This window comes from Cylas formicarius, unplaced genomic scaffold (genome assembly GCF_029955315.1).
Source record: "Cylas formicarius isolate icCylForm1 unplaced genomic scaffold, icCylForm1.1 PGA_scaffold_6__28_contigs__length_40554024, whole genome shotgun sequence".
NCBI lineage: Eukaryota > Metazoa > Arthropoda > Insecta > Coleoptera > Brentidae > Cylas > Cylas formicarius.
This window is the reverse complement of record NW_026844347.1, coordinates 29824762-29845175: the sequence shown is the minus strand read 5'-3', so window position 1 is coordinate 29845175 and position 20414 is coordinate 29824762. Positions and strand designations below refer to the sequence as shown.

The following is a 20414-nucleotide window of genomic DNA, read 5'->3' as shown; positions in this document are numbered from 1 at the left end:
GTTTGATGACTTTTCGGCGCGCCAGCTGAACATTTATTAAAACAAACATTTGCGTTGCACTTGTACGTTAGACACATCTTGGTGGTGGTCATTTTTTTGCAGCCACTACGTACTCGTATGGATGAAATTTTTCTGCCCTTATTTATGCCTTCAAAAGGATGCGATTATTGCTGTATCATTAACCACAGCTTCTTCTTGATGTCGTCTTGATCGCTCATTGAAGGTTGGGAATGGACATTTTTCTTTAAATCTACTCCCCGCCTATTTTCAATTTCCATCTCCATTATCAATTTTGAGAGATCATATCTACTGACTATTTCTCTTTGTATTACTAACGTCTGTTAATGTAACTACGGCACCAATTTTTAAAAAATTGTTTTCCAATAAATGAGGAATTATTCTTCCGTACAACTGTTTAGGGAGTCGAAATGTTTTAGTGTGAGGCAGTTATTTTTTAAAACAACGGTTTTTAAATATTTTCAAAAACAAGACTGAACTACAAAATATAACTCAAAAAAAAGGGCAATGTGATAAAAAATAATTGTAAAAAAACAAGTATGTCAAAGATCTTACACATTTTGGCAGGCCCATTTTTATTATTTCCTAGCTGAGAATTTAAGGCAGAGATTCAAAATTTTAACATGATTAAGTGCTTTTAAAAAATATACTAAACAATTTATTATATCTGTAAACCTCGAAACAATAAACAAGTTAATAAATATAGATGCATAAAAAACAAAAAGTAAACGAAATATGAGAAGAATTGAGAATAATATAACTTTTGCATTTTCAAGGTTATCTTTGCCGTTTAGTTTGCAAATGAAGCTTCATGTTTCTCTTCCTCGCTCTGTATACCTCATTAGAACTCCACTCTTCTATATGTAACTAAAGAGTTTTGTAAATTTAAAAATGAAAATATTATATATTTATGTTAATATTATTATATTAAATATATTATAAAAGGTTTATCATTTGAACAAGCAACTCAACATACATACCGATGTCACGCTATGCTTAATCTATGCTTGATATTTAAAACATTTAAGTTTGCTCGTCCAAATTTGTTTTATCAAACTTATTTTAAACCACCTTTTCTAAAATCTTGCTCTCCTAATCTTGTTTTGCACTAGCTTAATAAGGACAACGAAAATAGTATAGTATATCTCTGCCAACACCTGAGCCGCCATTGTACGACAGAGCATCAGGTAATGCTTAGCTGCTTTAAATATATAGTTATAATATACAGGTATAATTAAACCACATTACTAATTAGTACGTCTTTATTCAAAATCTAATTCTGTTTCACTCTCAGAGTCGTCATTAAGATTAACTATAATAGACTCAATATTATTTTCTATGCAAAAGTAAGAATATTTAATTTTTAAAATATGTGGAACAGAATTTTTCCAGCTGTCCGCAGGTGTATTATTAAATACATTTTAATTATATTTAATACACTTGGAGTAACATTTTCTGATTTCACATTTGATTTTACTTGGTGTCATAATTATTCTATGGGGTTAGATATAAGATCATAGGGAGGAAGATGTATAACAGTATGTCCTATCTATTCAACTGAACATTGTTTTTTAATAGCATATGAATTTAACACTTACAAAATAAATATTATTTTGTACTTTATAATTTTGTGCTTTTTGTAGTAGGCGACTGTGACAGCTTGCGTCATTCATCACAATGACATAATTTTCATACCAATTTTCAAAAAGTCTTGCACTTGTATCTTCATGATAACCCAAGCTAGAGTCTTTAATATTCTTCACGGACAACGGCGAGCAGTTTGGAGTGAATCCCTCTCCTGATCCTGCGCGAATTACGGTGATGTCCTTTATTTAAAGTTGTTTTTGCATGAGAGTTTTTACCTACTAATCATTCACATACGTTTTTCACAATTTGCATTGCCAAGCTATTTCAATACGACATAACTTAAAAATTATCCCTTATCGGTGAATAAAATATTAGTTGTTCAGTTTGCTCAGTAAAAATAGGTAGGAAGTTCGTAATTACTCGTTGGGGGAGTCTCTCATCAAAAGCCAAGACGATATACTTTGAGACACACCGTACATACATAAAAAAATATGAATTCTTTTCTGTTTTATAAGAGCTACTCGATTGCGCCATGAGTTCTGGGATTAAGAAATAACGTTATGCTTATATATATGGTCTCATATATATCTATAATGAAATTAAATTAGTACATAAAACATTCTAAGAAATAAAATATATCCCGAAATTAAAACTTATTTTAATCAATATATATCTAAACACATTTACTTTTATTTCCGCCGCTCTATATTAGAAATATAATTTTTAGGAATTCCAGCCTTGAAATCTTTACCTCTGACAATACTTCTTTCCAATTTAAATTTCGCCCGAACCGTTCTTTGCATTTTACTTTCCTACTTGTTACTTGCACGATTGCAACAATAAATCTAGAAAGGAGATTGGAGTCAGGGAGCTTAGGGGTTAAAAAATCCCAGAACTGGGGTCCGCGCCAACCGATCACTTACCCCAGAATTTATGTTGAAAGAATTCCGAATACAAACAGTTAAGACAAAGGCTGCTCTTTTATTTTTTTACCACTTTCCTTTTCACTTCGCGCCACGTAGTTTCCCTTTTTTTTATTAAAAGGGATGTCTAAATTAGAGTTTAAATACATCCCTCAGGTTTGTTTTACGCTCTTTTTTTCCCGGGGAACGAGCAACGGTAATTAGTTTTAAAATGTGATTATTTTTCCTTATTATAACTTTGTGTACCGAGAGCTGGATGTTTAGAAAGCTCGCTTCAAATACAAATACGCGATGAAATATTTTTTAAATACAAATATTCCTTTTTCAGATTATTTGGAAATATTTATATCAAATATAATTCCTACAAAATCGAACCTGATCGATGGCGGTAAACTGAAAAACCTATTTTTTATTTTTCAAAAATACTTCCACAGGCTACTATAATACTATTTTTCTACTCCCGTCTGTAAAATACCTAATTACACACCGATCTAGCGTGCGGGAAGCGTCACTTTAACACGCTATGAATCCGAGCCGCTTCGGACATTTCCGGGATTTTACCGCACGTATTTGGAATCAATCGGATGTTTTCGGAGATATTTCCCACGCTTTGAATTTTGACGTTTGTCAATTCTGACGGTCATGTCAGTGAATGTATTCGTGTTGTTTTGCGAAAATGTACCCAAAAACTCACGATCGTTGAAGAAGTATAGTATGCAACACGTTCGATAAACTTTTTAACTCACTCGTTTACCGCACTTGTTGCATAATATACTATTTTCTACTCCCGTCTGTAAAATGCCTATCTACACCGATCTAACATGCGGAAAGCGTCACTTTACCACGTGAATTTCGTGTCTTTTACCGCGATTTTATAACACGGCCTTAATTTTCAGAGCAATCGGATGTTTTCAGAGATATATCCCACGCTTTGAATTTTGACGTTTGTCAATTCTGACGCTCATGTCAGTGAATGTATTCGTGTTGTTTTGCGAAAATGTACCCAAAAACTAACGGTCGTAGAGAAAATATAGTATGCAACACGTTCGGTAAACTTTTTAACTCACTCATTTATTAAAAACTCGCTCCGCTGCTCCGTTTACCGCACTTGTTGCATAATATACTATTACAGATCTTTCGTATTCCTCCTACCTTGGTTGTTTGTAAATCCAACTTGCTAACCGTTTCAGTCAGCCTCTGAAGAACCCAACAGGTTGATTGACGAAACGTCAGCAAGTCTGATTTATCAACCGACGCAGGAGGAATTCAGTAGATTTGTAAAAGTATTATGTGTTTACTCCCTGACTATTAGTTGAGCCGTTGGTTTTCATAAGCTTTATGCTTGAAGTGTCTCCTTGAACTGTTATTTTGGCTACCAAATGACATTTACATTTTTTTGATAACATCTTGCATATTTTTTCCATATCTGTTGCTGGGGATAATTTTTTGGCCGAAATAAATCAAAGTCTCGCTTGTTTATGTTTTATTATTATATTTGAGACTGAATGCGTCAGCAGCATTTTATATTCAATTCATAATGCATATAATATACTAGACACAAGGTTCGTATTTTTGTTTCCTTGTTACTTTCGAAAATCGATAAAATCGAATTTTTCGAAATAGATCTTTTAAAGATGTGATGGTTTGATATAAACAGTGTCGTAAACTGTGTCGAGAGAGAGTTAAAGGTTTCGTCTATAATGCAGGGGACGCAAGATATTTGAAAAAATATAATTTTAAGTGGCAATTACCTGTACAAATTTTAATATTTAACGAAGTGTGCCGTAACTTTGAAGTTCGACGAGATGTGAAGGACACTTATACAGGGTGTATTCACAATCAAATTACATCGATTTTGCGAAAGTTCCATAGTGGTCCGCAGGAGCACGATAGAAAAACAATGCGTCCCTCTAGGACAACAATCCTCGAAGCGCCTTCTTTTTAGAATAAAAAGTTGATTCGCACTATTTGCGACGAACTTGCCCCGCTCACCGACGATTTTTCGAAAGCAATCTTGTTTATTTATATCTGGTTAAATACAACGTTTAGTCTGCCCCTGACTATATTCAGTTTGTTTGAAGAATAATCTTTATATTTAAAGTAAAAAGCAACCTTTATGCATATCAATCTACTTTTAAATTATTACATTATAAAGACCTTGCTCTAATGGTTCTGAGCACAAACTGAATCATATCATTTAAATTTGATAAGTATAAGCTTATCATTTTTTTATGAATATGGCTTATTACTAATGCATAACACAAACTTTAACAGAAATCTAAAAAGAAAAAGAAATCTAAATCTGGCGTGAAATAATAAATCGCGCTGTTTCGTATTCAGAACGGACCCTTACGCCAATTGTCGAGGTAACTAATTTTCAATTTGAATCTTTCCTTATTTTATCATTTCGGGTTTCGGGGTTGACACCGCGCAGTCTGTCGCCTCCGGCCGACCTTACATTATTCATGAAATATACCCCGATGTTACACATTTTTATCACACGAAACGTTCACGTGAGCTGTATATCATATTGTTCGACGAGGATGCGTTCATCAATCATTTTTATGAAATTTGGCGCGATAAAGACACGCTCTGGAAAATCTAAACATAAATCGATTCACATTGGGTGGTCGCTGTATTTTGGTTCAACTTTGGGCAAATTTCCAGGCTTCGTTTACTTTAAATTGGCTTTCATATGTCTAATTATTTTCGTGTGTTACTGATTGATATAAATTATTGATAATTTGCCACTGAGTTAATTTCGAACATTTATAATAAGACATTAATAGCTATTTCCGCTTAAGCGATTGCGAACCTATTCGGAATATATTCCGAATAAGTGATGAACTTTACCAATGCGAATGCTTGTCATCGAACTAATTCTGGATATTGGGATTCCGCAGGATTTTGCGAATTTACCAAAAGAATACAACTAAAAATAGGTTTCTTGGTATCTACTGTACTGTACTAAATATTGTCATTGATTTTCGCTTAAGTCGTTTTAATGCTGGATATTTTGGAAGATAAATACTCAATTTTGGTTCTTATGCAAACTCGAATATGCAACGAATTTTTACAGCTTCAAATTCAGATAGAATTAACATTTACGTAAAATATACTGTTCTTGTATTTAAAGTATAACAATAAGATATATTTTAACCAAGTTGTCTAGTGTTGGGAAGATGCCTAATATAATAGTAAAATATTTGAAATTACAAGATTCTCATGTCTACACGGGTCGTTGTTTTCGGAGAACTTCAGTTACACTTGTTGAATAGGTGGATTAGGTGTTGCATGGATATTTCTTGCACGGCAAAAAAGTCACAAAAGTCATCCGACCCCCAAAAGTCCAATGCCCCAAGCTGAATATGAATTATCTGGTGCAAATAAAAAATATTAATTATTCTTAAACAATTGGAGTTAAATAGTTTTTTGGATTTTTCCTTGAATGAGTTTACATTCATGAACCTCATCATTTTTTGGCCTCTGTAGGGAAAAAATCCATACCTATATAATTATTTGCTCCTTTAATGAAAAAATATCTAATAAGATAAATTGAACGAAAAAGTAAGTTTAGTTAGTGAGTTAATCTTTTCAAGGAACAAATTATTTAGGATGTCGGCATTTGTATTATGGCCGCCAATTACAAGAACCGGATCTACAATATAACGTATTTTGTAATTTCTGAACCAAACATTATGTAACATTAGACCTTTAACCAGTATGTCTTATTCTACTCAATTAAAATGTATTTCTACTGCGTAAAAGTCAGTCGACATACTAACTAATTAACTTGAAGGTTACAATTTATTCTGAACGATATATCTCAACACTGATTTCAGAATAAACTAGAAATGTAATTCGCTTTTTTCACCAACATTGAATTTCTTGTTCAAGAGAAAAAAAGGTAAAACGACTTTTATTTGATCTGAAGTTCCACGATTTGTTGTGGATGCACTAATTTTTTTGCCTTTATTTATAAATTATTTATTAATATTATTTATAAACAAATAAAATGAAAGTTCGAAAATTTCTTAATATTTCTACTGAATCATTATCAGTCACCTACAGTACACCTTTCAAGCACAGAGCACAAAGTAGAGTTCAGCTTTAGGACTCCGGTTTACTGCTTGGTTAGTTGACACTTCAGACATGTTCTTTTAGGTGTTAGCTGAAGATTCGCACTTGAGTACTTGAAACATGTACATTACTTCCTTTTTTATAGAAAAGGTTTTACAATACATTAGTATGGAGGAGGATGAGGTTGTTTCTTTTCTTTTTAGTATACTGCTCCGCTTTGAGAGTTGGAATGGAACTAGTCAGTGTTACTTCGTGAGTAGCGAAAAACTGGTTTCATTTCATATGGCTCTCCTCCAAACTCTCCGCCATGAATGCTAAGAAGGTGTAAAAAGAGAACAGGGCTGACAAAATATTGCAGAGACTTAAAGTGCTATTATTGCGGTGACGTCTTCATTAATAATTTTTCAAAGGAACATCTACAGGCTACTGTAATACTATTTATAAAACTTCTGCATTCCTCCTTAGTCGGTTTTTGTTGCGTCGGACTAGCTAACGTTTCACCCTCCGCTTATAAAATTCTTCGAGAATCTAGTTTCCCTTTACTTCGAAAAAGAATTCATCATACCCGTAAGGAAATAGACCTAATCAATAAGAATCTTCGGTTTCTACATCTTGAAATTGCTTCCATCTTGTCCCCATACGAGTTCGATACCCTTTCAAAAATGATTCATGACAAAGCTTAAAATGTTCTTTTATCTTCTACCCAGACTTCTTCTCTATTAGACTCCTTGAAAAAATCTTTCACCCCTTATGACTCTAAAATTGGTTCTCCAACCTATTCGCCAGCAAAATATCTAGCTTCTTTATTAAAACCTTTTACAGGGAAAACTGTACCTTCGTACTTAATTCCTTTCAATTCATTGAACAATTAAAGAGCATTATATTAGATATACAAGATTTTCTGGTAGTTTCGACTTAGAATCCCTCTTTACTAAAGTCCCTGTTCCTGAAATTCTTACTATCACTTCAGATATATTAAAATCCGAGAATCTGGCACCAAACCTTCTCACCTTAATTGAAAAATGCTTGTCTGGAACATATTCTTCTTGTAGCGGTCAAATTTTTGAACAAACGTCGGAAATAGCTATGGGTTCTCCACTATCACCAGTCATCGCGAATATATTTATGGAAGCCTTTGAGAAGAAACCTCTCGACACCTTCCATCTAAAACCAGAACTATGGAAATGCTAGCATACGTTTTATCATTGAACTAGAAACTAATAACAACCTCCCCTTCTTAGATATTCTTATTAATAGAAAATCAGACCTAACATTGGGTTATTGTGTTTACAGAAAACCTACGCACACAGACCGATACCTTAATGCACTGTCACGTCACCATCCAGCCCAAAAATCATCGGTTATTAACTCTCTTCTTTACAGAGCCGTAAAACTATATCGGTCCGAGTCACTGAACCCAGAATTAAAACACCTTACCTATGCTCTTCTCTCTAATAAGTTCCACATTAAAGATATTAAGCGTTCAATCACAAAATACACTTCACCACAACGTTCCAAAGCCGAAAGCAATAACACAGTTGCCGCTGTTGTCCTTCCTTACATTCAAAATGTCACTGACTACATATCAAAAGTTCTAAAGAAATATAACGTCAAAACCAGATTTATCACTTGTCCAAAAATCTCTCAACATCTTCGATCCGTCAAAGACAAAATTCCATTTGAGACGCCAGGTGTTTACAGCATTCCATGCATATGCGGCAAAGAATACATTGCAGAGACCGGATGAAAAATATCAACTAGGCTTAAAGAACATGAAAAAGCCTTAAGACTAGGACAAATAAGCTCATCAGTAGTTGCCGAACACAATCACGAAACCGGATATAAAAATTTATTCTATAAAACTAAAATTCTTGCAGCGGAGGTAAGGTGTTTTAATTCTGGGTTTAGTGACTCGGGTTGAGATAGTTTTACGGCTCTGTATACAAGAGAGTTGATAACCGATGATTTTTGGGCCGGATGGTGATGCGACCATGCGGTCTGTGTGCGTAGGTTTTCTGTAAACACAATGACCCAATGTTAGGTCTGATTTTCTATTGATAAGAATATCTAAGAATGGAACGTTATTATTAGTTTCCAACTCAATGGTAAAACGTATGTTAGGGTGTATAGAGTTTAAATGTCTAAAAAAATCGGCCAGGGATTCTTGAAAATGAGGCCAAATAACAAAAGTATCATCGACGTAGCGTTTCCATAATTCGAGCCAGTTTCTGTCAAGCTCTGAAGAAGCCAACAGGACGATTGGCGAAACGTCAGCAAGTTCGACTCAGCAAAAACCGACGCAGGAGGAATCCAGAAGTTTTGTAAAAAGTATTCTTGCATGTAATCAGTTTTTTACCAACGAAAAATCCGAAAGTCTATAGAAATCTATAAGCAACCTAACAATCTTAACTGCGGCTCCTGTCTATACCTGTCACCAATATGGGAATAAATCATCCAAGACGGTGTTTATGCCCCTCATCTAGCTCCGGCCCCCTCAAGCAATATACCAGCAGGTATAGAGTAAAATGCGGGTCATTTTCAGTCAAGCTCTGAAGAAGCCAACAGGATGATTGGCAAAACGTTAGCAAGTTCGACTCAGCAAAAACCGACGCAGGAGAAATCCAGAACTTTTATAAAGAAAATGTTTTCATTATTGTTAATTGTTTCCATAATGTTAGCTAATCTTGAAAATTCGAAATTGGGAACCGTGGAAAGTATATCTAAGTAACTGATACGTTACAAGTGTTAAGAAGCTTTTAACGAGATCGCGTTGCCTGTACGAAAGTAGAACAATATGTACTATATAGAATATGAAATTTTCCCCCACTTCTCTTAGTTATTATTTAAAGCCCCCCGAGATACTCGAGTTGGAGGGAAGCAAATTAGTGCGGCGAAAATATTTTAGTTATGAAGTAGTAAGTTTGGAACAAATTTGAGTTTATTAAAACCGAGACGATACTTTGCTTCGAAGGGTTAACGTCAATAACGTATTATTGTGCTTTTGATATGAATACGTTGCGTAATTTGATTGTTAAAGTTATAACGTCGCGTCCTATGAACAAAAGAAAGTGCGAGACTGACATAAGGTATATGATTCTTGGAAACTTTCTTCTTCTTTATACGCGCTTTACATTTCACCTCAGTAGTTTGCAAACGCTTTCGAACAAAGCTTTCATACGCACCGAAGAATTGTTGGAAAATGCTGAGAAATTGGCAACTCTATTCTAATGCGGCTTAACATTTTCAATAATATATGTAATAATCACTATTCTTAGGGCGTAATAGTATAATAGTAATATACTGATAAACCAACTTTGGAAATTAGATCAATTCTTGATTTTGTTCGCAAAAAAAGCAGTTGAAGAATGATTATTGAGGCTTGTGTTCTTTATTTGCATTATTTCCGTTAAAATAATATCCATTTGTTCTGCCTACACAAAACAGAAAACGCTCAATATACAAATTTAGCAGAACAGCGTGATGTAATGTGATGAAGATAAGGTCCCTAAGACACATAGACAGTTCAGTTGGGCAAGTATATACTCCAGTTACGTTGCCAGGAACTAGTCTTTAAAATAAAATTAAACTTGACTCTCTCTCAAATAATAAACCAGGTTTAAAAATATGACAACGATAGTCATTATTTACTCGCGATCAAGTAAAAACGAAGTAATTAGTTGTTTAATAATCCTCGAACGCATTGTTTCAACACTTTTTTTCAAAATCGCATTAATACGAATAAGTGAATGTATTTTTCCAAATAATTAATAAAAAGGTATAATACCGAAAAAAGTGAGTGGAGACAAAGGGCACTGTTACTAAAGCCTTGGCAAGGTATTTCACTATATCAAGGTCCATTTTTAGAATTGTAAAAGCAAGAGATTGAGAGATAAACATCTGCATTTTTTCCAAAGAAACTAGAAATTTCGGATTCAAATTAAAAAAAATCATAAATGTTTGTCTCTCGATTTGACGAAACAGTTTTTTAGTGAAAAATAATAGCGAAATAATTCACTAGCAAAGGTATTTTTGTATAATGTACCATTTTATTTTATATTCAGTGCTCACTAAATAGGGATAATTTATTTTTTCTACTACCGTCTGTAAAATGCCTATCTACACCGATCTGGCATGCGGAAAGCGGCACTTTACCACGTAAATTTCGTGTCTTTTACCGCGATTTTCCAACACGGCCTGAATTTTCGGAGCAATCGGATGTCTTAGGAGATATTTCCCACGCCTTGAATTTTGACATTTGTCATTTCTAAAGGTCAGTGAATGTATTCGAGTTATTATTATTTATTATCGTATGGCAATAACACAGTCTAGTTTTAAATGTTAATGTTTACAAAGGTTAAATCTTAATATCTAGGTTTTCAATCCAAACAACAGCCGATGGAGTGGCCCTCAAGAAGTCTGTTGTCGTACACTGGCTTTGTCTTTTTTCGCACTCGTATGCTAGGTGGCGGATGGTTTGTCGCCTTCCACAGTCGCAGCAGTTGGTTTCTGATTTGCCCCATTTGTGCAGAGAGTCCGCACAAACACCGCATTCTGTACGGATCCGATTTAGGGAGCACCAGGTTCCTCTCGGTAGTGTAGAACCTGGAACAGTTTGGTTAACGTGGAAAACGCAGCAGATATCTGGAGGAACGCTATTTTGCTACATCTGAGCCCATTCGTCTTGTAGGTGGAAGTTATTGGATATAAGCGCTGCCGCTGTTTGAATTGGAGGTTTTCTGGAGCGCAGCTTGTGCCCTAGTTGAGCGATATCTTCATGAATTTGGAGTTGGGGATTGTTTTGTATTTTTCTAAATTCTCTGCAGAGAGCTTCCGATCGCCGGAGATGGGCTGGTGGAATGTTGCAGAGCGCGGGGAGCCAATACGTGGGTGTGGATTTGATGGTTCCACTGATCATTCTAAGTGAGTTGTGGATTTGGACATCCACTAGTTTTGAGTGGGGGCTATTCGTCCAGACAGGAGCGCAGTATTCGGCCGAGGAGTAAACAAGGCCAAGAACGGAACATCGGAGCGTTTCGGCTGAGGCACCCCAGCTGGTGCCACACAGTTTGGATATTATGTTGTTTCTTGTCTTAAGTTTGGCGGCTACGTTGCTTAAATGTTTTTTAAAAGAGAGTGTACGGTCTAAGGTGACGCCCAGGTATTTCGGGTGCTTGTTATGTTTTAGTCGGGTTCCGTTAAATTCGACGTTCAGTTCTGTGTTCGCCAACTTTTTGTTAAGGTGGAAGCAAGAAGTCTCAGTTTTGGTCACACTCGGTTTCAATCTCCATTTCGCAAAGAAATCATTCATGGCCATCAGATCTTCGCACAGTACATCTTCTGCAACGTGGAGGTTTTTATGTCTGAAGCCAAGAGCCATGTCGTCGGCATAGTTAAATTTTTTAGAGCGAGTTTCAGGTAGGTCTGACACATAAAGGTTAAATAGCAGAGGGGCAAGGACGGACCCCTGCGGTAAACCATTATTTAGTACTCTCTTTTTACTTGATTGATCATTCAAATGCACTTGGAATGAGCGATCGCTAAGCATGTTGTCGATAAGGCTTGTAGTTGCTTTGCATCTGGTGATGTTCAGAAGTTTGTATATAAGACCCTGGCGCCAGACCGTATCATAAGCCGCGGTTAAATCTATGAAAACGAATGCCGATTTCTCCTGATTTTGGAAACCAGCTTCTATGAAGGTTGTAAGGCTGAGGACTTGATCGCAGCAGCTTCGGTTTTTTCTGAATCCCGCCTGCTCTATTGGGATATGCAGCATGATTATGTCGGATATGCGGTTGTATATAAGTTTTTCCAGTAGTTTATAGCAGGAGCTGAGTAATGCGATGGGTGTATAGCTCTCGGGTCTGTCTTTATCTTTACCAGGCTTGAGCAATGAGATTATTTTTGAGTTTTTTAGTTTTGGTGGCATATAGCCATTGTGGAGAATCTCAGAGTAGAACTTAGCCAGCCAAGCCTTTGTTACAGATCCACTATAGGACAAGAACTCTACATGCAACCCATCATAGCCGGGCGCTTTACCTGTTTTCATTTCCTTTATAGCGTTTTCAATCTCCTCTGTTGAGAAGGGTTTAGCGAAATCGGATTCTCTTGTGATGTTCTTTTTTAGCTGGGATAGCTCTTTTCTAATTTTGGTTGTGTGACTTTTGTCGTTGGGCGCTCTGGAAGTTGAAACAATATGGTCCGCTATCTGATCTGCGGATACCGCGGGGTCGTTTCTCACAGGTGGAGAACCTGATCCGAGTTTTCTTATGAGGCTCCAGGCTTTTCGGCTCGAGTGTTTGAAGTCCACATTGGCGACGGTTTGGGACCATTTATCACGTCTAGCGTTGTCAAGGCTCTGCAGTATTTCGTCAGCGAGATCAGGGTCTCCGCTGTTGAGATATTCCTCATATAAGGATTGACTGTCCTCATGCCAGCCGGGAATGTACTCTTTTCTATATCCTCGAGGGATGGACTTTTTTGCGGCGGCGACCACCGCTCCGCAGAATCTGTCATAATTTTTGTATTCGAGTTGTTTTGCGAAAATGTACCCAAAAACTAACGGTTGCAGAAAGAGTATAGTATGCTACTTGTGTGAAATAAACTCGTGAGTCAAATGCCGTTTACCGCACTTGCTCCATAATATACTATTGATATTTGTATTAATCATTATATATTACAAAGCCTTTTTGCAACTGATAGTAAACTGGAATGAAAAATAAAAACGAATATTGCAAAAAAAAATTTAATCGTCAGGTATATCGAAACCTAATATACTCAGATTAAAAAAATTAGTAAGAAATTATTGATTTCGTCAAGTTCGTATGAACCAATTAGTTAGAAGGTTGACTAAATACGTAGTAACGCTTTTGTCTATACCTACTATTATTTAAGTTAAATTTTTAAAATCATAAGCGTAGCTAATTGAAATATATAGGAAGGACCATAGAATTATGTAATAATTTAAATTATAATTAAGTATTCGAAAAAAATGTTTGAAATTCTCTATTTGTCTGTGTTTCTCCCTCTAGTCAACTGCTAATGAGATATTTCAATTTCTCGGCATCAAATGTCAGGTTTTATGATGGTTGTTCTTTACGATATTAAAAATCGATGAAAAGTGTTTCTAAAATATGAATTTTTAGTAGTACCGGCAATGCGAACATTTGTTATTTGTGATACTCATTTGATGATGCGAAATCGTTTTTGTTAACGCGAACATTTTGATCTTTGTATAAAATATGCTTTCGCACCACGTTTGCGATATATTTACATCCAGTCCCGACGTGGAAAAAGTTTCGGTGCCCCAAAAGAGAAAAAAAACCCCCGTCTGGGCGTGGAATAAAGTAAAACCGTAGGAAGGACGTGGACCTGCGCGGTATTCATTTAGCGCGTGAAAACCGTGGAAAGAGGTTTCCAGCACTCAGAGGCGAACGTCGGCGTGGCGAAGTCTATGTCGGATAGCACTGTGAAATTTAGATAACAATATACAGATGCGTCGTCATTTCGTTGGGAATATTGAATAGCTTCCAAAATATCAATTTGACAAAGAAATTAATGGAGACAAAAATAGGAAACTTATTCGCAACGTTTGCAAACCCGCCACCATTGATAATGACGTCAAAGGGTATTATTACTAGTGTAAAACAAAACATATTTTCAGTTTCGTTTACAGAGTTTTTTGAGTTTAATTTCCGCGCATGTTATTTATACATTTAACATTAAAAATATTCAAAAAAGGTTCAATTATAATAAGTTTAAATAATAAAAAACGAATTCGTGAAAATATTGATTAAACGAAATACTTTTTTTTTCGAAGGTTAATTTGGTATAATGTCCTTTTATTTTTTAAAGCAAAACCAAACAGTTTTATTAAAATGATAAAAAACAAAATCATTTTTATTTTTTAAATAACATAAATATTAAAGTATTGAATAATTGTGCCCCATGCTTATTACTATTTCACACACAGTAAATCAGTTTTAAAAATAGTTATTTTTGATATATCGCCCAATATTATAAAATAAACTAATCGAAAGAATAAATTGATTCGTAAATCGAAAATATAATGGTTGAGCTGGAAGGGGGTCACAACAACTACTTTTTGTCATTTGCTTTGCTCTTTTTATTATATTAATAATAACCGACCAATTTAGTTGTTGAGCGGCCGCCACTTTTATGTTTTGGATGCTGGATACAACAAGCTTTTATTTCGGTCTATTCTTGGACTGAGTTGGTTGAAAAAGGAAAGGCAGTTGATGAACTTTTACTAATGTAACTTACTGAAACCGCTATATTTTGAGACTATTTTTTTAAAATAACCATATACAACTATTTATTTCTCGGTCATAATTCTTAATCAATATAAGAAACATCGAAACACTGAAAAATTTACTATTATTTATGAGCAGAAATAGACGGACGGGCTCTCAGACCTCTCTATATTTGAAAATTATGGAGGATCGTTTTTGCTATCGATACATCAGAGTGCAGATTTGTAAAACGTTTATCTAAAAATTCACTTTTTCATCTATAGGTGGTTGGGGGGCTTAGAATAATTTTATTTATTTATTATTTTATTTATTAAGTTTGAAAAAATTAATAGGATCGTTTTATAAGGAAACTGGTGAAATGGTTAATTTCAGCTTGAGCATTGTGAAGACTGAGAAACGGTTGTTGAAAAAACTGTGTAAATTACATGGAAAATGTCAATTCCAAGTTTGAAATGAAATGAAAAAAATAAAAATAAATAAAATAAAATAAAAAATAACAGGAACATACATTGTATTGAAAGGAAATTTTTGTTACATGAAATTATGTCCATCGTCCTGTACGCATACCAAATTGCATTTTGTCTGGTACTTTTTTTTGTAAATAGTAAAGCTACATATTCGATTCTTCCAGCCTACAAATCTAGCTGTCACTTATGTCAGTTTTTCTTCAATTCTTACTACAAATCGCAACTTTACGTTACCTTTTTAACATTCCTGAAGATGTACAATATCGCACAAGTCACTGCTCACGAATTTTCGCCGAAATTTTAACCCTTAAACTCGTAGACCAAGCCGAATTCAAAATTTTAATAATAAACGTCGTCATTTTCGAGGCAATTTTGGTAACCCTACGTCAAACCCCAATCAAGTATTAACATAACGCGAGTGATTTTAATCAGAGTAAACTGGAAAAGGGCGCAGTGTTTTGGCAGAAGATTAGAGAGGATCCGGAATAAAATCTGCGTAACCGCAGATATTAAAGAAGAAGCCGGACTCTTTAGGCAACATGCACGATACCCCCGTCGCCTCTAAAACCTCCCCGAAAGCAAGCAGCCTACGTTGGCTTCTCTGAAATGACTAATCCGCTTAATAGATTCTGTCCAAGGCACATCTGCTCTGATGCCAAAACCCTTTCGGCTTAGCGATGTTAACACAAGATCCAATAAGTCACTATATTATTATAATGGAATCTTTTAAAAATATATTTTTTTAATTTTGTTACTTTTTTTAATGTGAGTAACTTTACTATACAGCGTCGTATTTTAGCAACATCATAAAATTTAATTAGTGAATCTGGACCTCAAAAGGATGCTGAATTGACTTTTTGTTCGGTCCAAATGATTGGTGCATGGTGATGGTACAAAACTAACCAACAATACATGTGTGTTTGTTGTTATGACTCTGGTTTTGGAGCAAAATCTTAGATGATTACTGCTACGATAAGCAAGATATGCTGGTTCCACAGCTGTACAACTCACCCGATGTAATTATTCATTCGAGTATCGCTTAAAGTGGCCCGTAATTCCCCACTCTTCACATATAACACATTCCACCTAACTACTCTAACCACAAAAATAGCAAATAAGAATGTCTAATATACTAAATTACAAAAAATTAAAGTTATAACAGAGACGAGCATTAAATCACTGGTCATTGCAGTATGATTACGCGCATGCGCAGACCGACACCGATTGACAAATATTTATCTAGAGGCCTATTGTTTACGTCATTTTTGCTTCTAAATAAAAGTTTGTGAGAGAATTTGTTTGCGGAGACACAACGGCAAAAGTCTTTATGAGTTTGCGAGTCTAGTCAGAAAAATTTGGAAGTTTTTGGAGTTGATGTGGTAAACTGGAAATGTTACTGTGACTTGTTTAATAATTTGTGTAGAAGTTGTTAATATATCCTTTTTTGAAAAAAAAAGTAATTCCACTGCTGAGTTTTTTTTTTGAAATTATATAACCAAGTTTAAACGTGTTTAATTTTGTTGTTTAGTAGTAGATTAGATCATTTTTTGTGGTTTCAATTTATGATATTAGCATTTTTGGTACTTCGGAACCATCATGTTAGCACGCAAAGTAACGAGACGCCTTAATCATTCAATAGCAATATCCTTGCTAACAATTAATCGGGAATCCTTTGTAGCCTTGGAAGGCAAATCCTGTTAAAAAAATATTTTTCTACTCCCTTTTGTAAAATAAATAATATAATAAAAATATAATATAATGAAAAAATAAAATATACCGACCTAGCGTGCGGAAATCGTAACTCGTAATCTTAAACGTTTTCGGATTTTTTACCGCACTGCTTGAATTATGACGTTATGACATTTCTGACGTTCATGTCAAGGAATGCATTCGTGTTGTTTTTCAAAAATGTACTCAGGAACTAATGGTCGTAGAAACAGTACAGGATGTAACACGCTTAGTAAACTGACTCAAATAGTATATTATGCACTTTACCGCACTTTTTGCATAACATACTATTTTCATATATATGTATATATGGCAAACTTATTACTTGGCTTATCCTGTCATTATTTACCTGAGAGGTGTAAGAATTTTTGTAACAGCTTCAAACAGCGTGTTTATGTTTTTTTAATTATTTTATTTCGAAAAACTGGTTTACTCCAGCATGTCATGTTATTTTGAAATCTGCCCGCTTCATTCCAATCCTCCTTTTATGAAAACATTTTGATTTTAGTGGGTTCCCGATGTTAATTGCAATTAACTTAAGTGTCTTAATTTTTCAAAGAAACTTCCATGGGCTACTGTAATACTATTTACAGAACTTCTGGATTCTTCCTGCGTCGGTTGTTGTTGACTCGAACTTGCTAACGTTTCGCCAATCATCCTGTTGGCTTCTTCAGAGCTTAACTGAAACTGTTGAGTTTGTGTTAAGCTCTGAAGAAGCCAACAAGATGATTGGCGAAACGCAGAAGGAATCCAGAAGTTTTGTAAATAGTAACCTAAGTTTCTGCTTTGTAGTTTAAGATGCTTATAGAAATTATTTGCAGGAAATATGCTTTACACCTGATATCATTACGGTTCTTGTTGACACCTTTAAGGTCGTGTTAGAGCTGCAATAAATCTGATGCGATATCTTTTTCCACGTATTTGGAAGCTGTTAGCAAAATCTATTAAAGTTTTTATTATTATCTTCAACCTCTGATTATTAGTAATTGAAAGTGTAGTAGTAGTGGAGTAGTAATCTCAAGAGAAAAGAAACAACCCTTATTGTTCGTTTTAACTGATAAAATGAGAACTCGGTATTTCTGCTGCTGGAGGCTTTTTACAATAACTTATTTGGGAGAAAGACAAAGTTGTTTCTTTTTTCTTGACTTCGTTTGAAAGTTGGAGAATTCCCTTATATGTCTATTAATCTTATACTGTAGTCATATTTGGTCTCACAATGAAAGAGATTAATATTATATGAATATATATATATATATATATATATATATATATATATATATATATATATATATATATATATATATATATATATATATATATATATATATATATATATATATATATATATATGATGACACTATATTCCGGGATATCATCCGTTCGCTTGTTGAACTCCGACTGGAATCCTGCAGACGTTTCGCCAAAATCTCACTTGGCATCTTCAATGCTCGCGCTCCGAAAACACTTCGAACACTCGGTAATCACTGTTTGTAACTACTAGAGTGCTTGCAACTTAAGCATAACTATTATAAAATTAAATGAACTTTGTTGGTGGTATGTTTCATTTCGATTTTCACTATTCACTCAACTAATAATTCATCTATGGAACATTCATCTTTCGTTCGTTTGTTGAATTCAACAAACTCATTTTTAAGGTAATAAGATAAAAGGCACAAATTCATAAAAATGTTTTCTCTGCTTTTTTTTCTATTTGGATTTAATTGCATTTTTTTATGCACAAAAAAATAAAGATTTATCAAAATTCCCAAGTAAATTAAATTATTTAAAAATTAAACATGAAGAAAATTACTTAATTAAAGTGGGAAAAAAAAAGCAACAAAATTTTGAAAAAAAAATTGAAAAATATTATTTTTATGTCCGTTCTGAAAATTTATTTCATTTATGAAAATTGCATTTATCAATTCGACACCGACGCTAACAATACTGTTTTTTTTTTAAATAAACGGTCTGTGGAAGAATGTTGTAGCCCTAACCGTTCATTAAACGCAACGCCTAAAAACGAGATATATTCCCACCAGGGGTAATCGAGGCTACGGACTCGTCGGTGTACGGCTAGAGGCGAGAAGGAGAAGAGAAAAGCATCGCCGTCGCGTCGGCGAGGTCCGTCCCGTGCTGCAAGAGTGCACCTCTCTTTTTATCGTCCTCTTCGAATCGATAGTCTGGGAAACCGACGTCGGTCCTTGTCGCACCCGACGGGCGGGTCTTCGTTGCGTCCACCTCCAAGTTTTCTCTCCAGGAAACGCAAAGTATGCCAGGCGACGTTGCGGAGTATGCGAGGTGCCAGTACCACCCCCCCAGGCGTGGTTGCCACAGCTTCGAATTTAATCTAATGGATAACCGAGCACGGATCGTTTGACATATATTTTTTACTGGGTTTATATGAGCGGGATATAAATTTAGACAATTAAAAGGTGCGGCCCGCAAAATGGCCGACGAAATTAAGGCGCGGGTTTAAGAAAGAAACAAACGCGACCGATGTTAAACTGGTAATCGTGTGTTAATCGAAATTTTGTTTTACGCCGAAAAGTCTGAACTTTAACGAAATTTGACGTATGTTTTGCAACATTACAATCGGGAGTATTCGTCGCGTGTCGAGCGGGCTCGGATTTGCCGCCAGCTTCTTCTAAACACGTCGTCGGGGCAAAAGTTTCAAGTCCTGCCTCGGTGGCCTGCAAACAGCCTACGAAGAAGACGTTCCCGGTGCTCCGACCACCGCCTACAGGTAGGAGACGCTTGTTTTCCTTCTTGCTTAACTTTTAAACTTTAACCGGCGCGGTGGGACCGGGGGGGAGGACACCCTTTATAAATTTCTTAACTCCGGCCAGACCGTAGTTCAAGTTTATCAAGTTTCTTTGGGGGCCGATCGATAACTTTACGGAGTTTATGACAGTTTGGGAAAGTTTTTTCGAATCCGAGGCACCGCCTTGGAGGCTATTCATGGTTCTCTCCCTCCGTTTTGGGGATCGCCTTTCTGCGCAACCATTTGGTGACGTTTTCCAAGACACACACACAAGACAATCGGTATTATCGCGTAAGGCGCTCCTTTGCTTAATAGTTGCTGGCGTTTATTAACGTGTCACGTGATTTGAGATATGTTCAACCGCGCAGCAGTTTTGCGTGTGGGCCGGCTCGATTTTCGATGCGGTGGTTTCTGAAGTTTCGGAAAATCGAGCATGTGTTGAGTTTTTTATGCGTTTAAAGTGACCGCGCGGTTTTTCTGGCATTGAAATGATCCGGGGCGGTTTCCGTCGGAAAGGTAAATGAATGATTGTTATGTTCGCATGTCTTAATACGTTTTTGACGATTTTTCGATATCTGTC

At 35.4% G+C, this 20414-nt stretch overlaps 1 protein-coding gene across 5 annotated transcripts in view; it reads left to right on the top strand.

Annotated features, from left to right (window-relative positions):
• LOC132703142 (myelin transcription factor 1) overlaps positions 1–20414 on the top strand; it is a 456348-nt gene that overhangs the window by 155804 nt on the left and 280130 nt on the right. Inside the window, exon 1 of one of the 5 annotated variants that reach the window (XM_060672240.1) lies at positions 19765–19816. The exons of the other annotated variants lie outside the window; for them this stretch is intronic. The gene's annotated coding sequence lies outside the window, so the exon portion shown is untranslated. Of the gene's footprint in view, positions 1–19764; positions 19817–20414 lie in introns of those variants that run through there. 5 annotated transcript variants of the gene reach the window in all.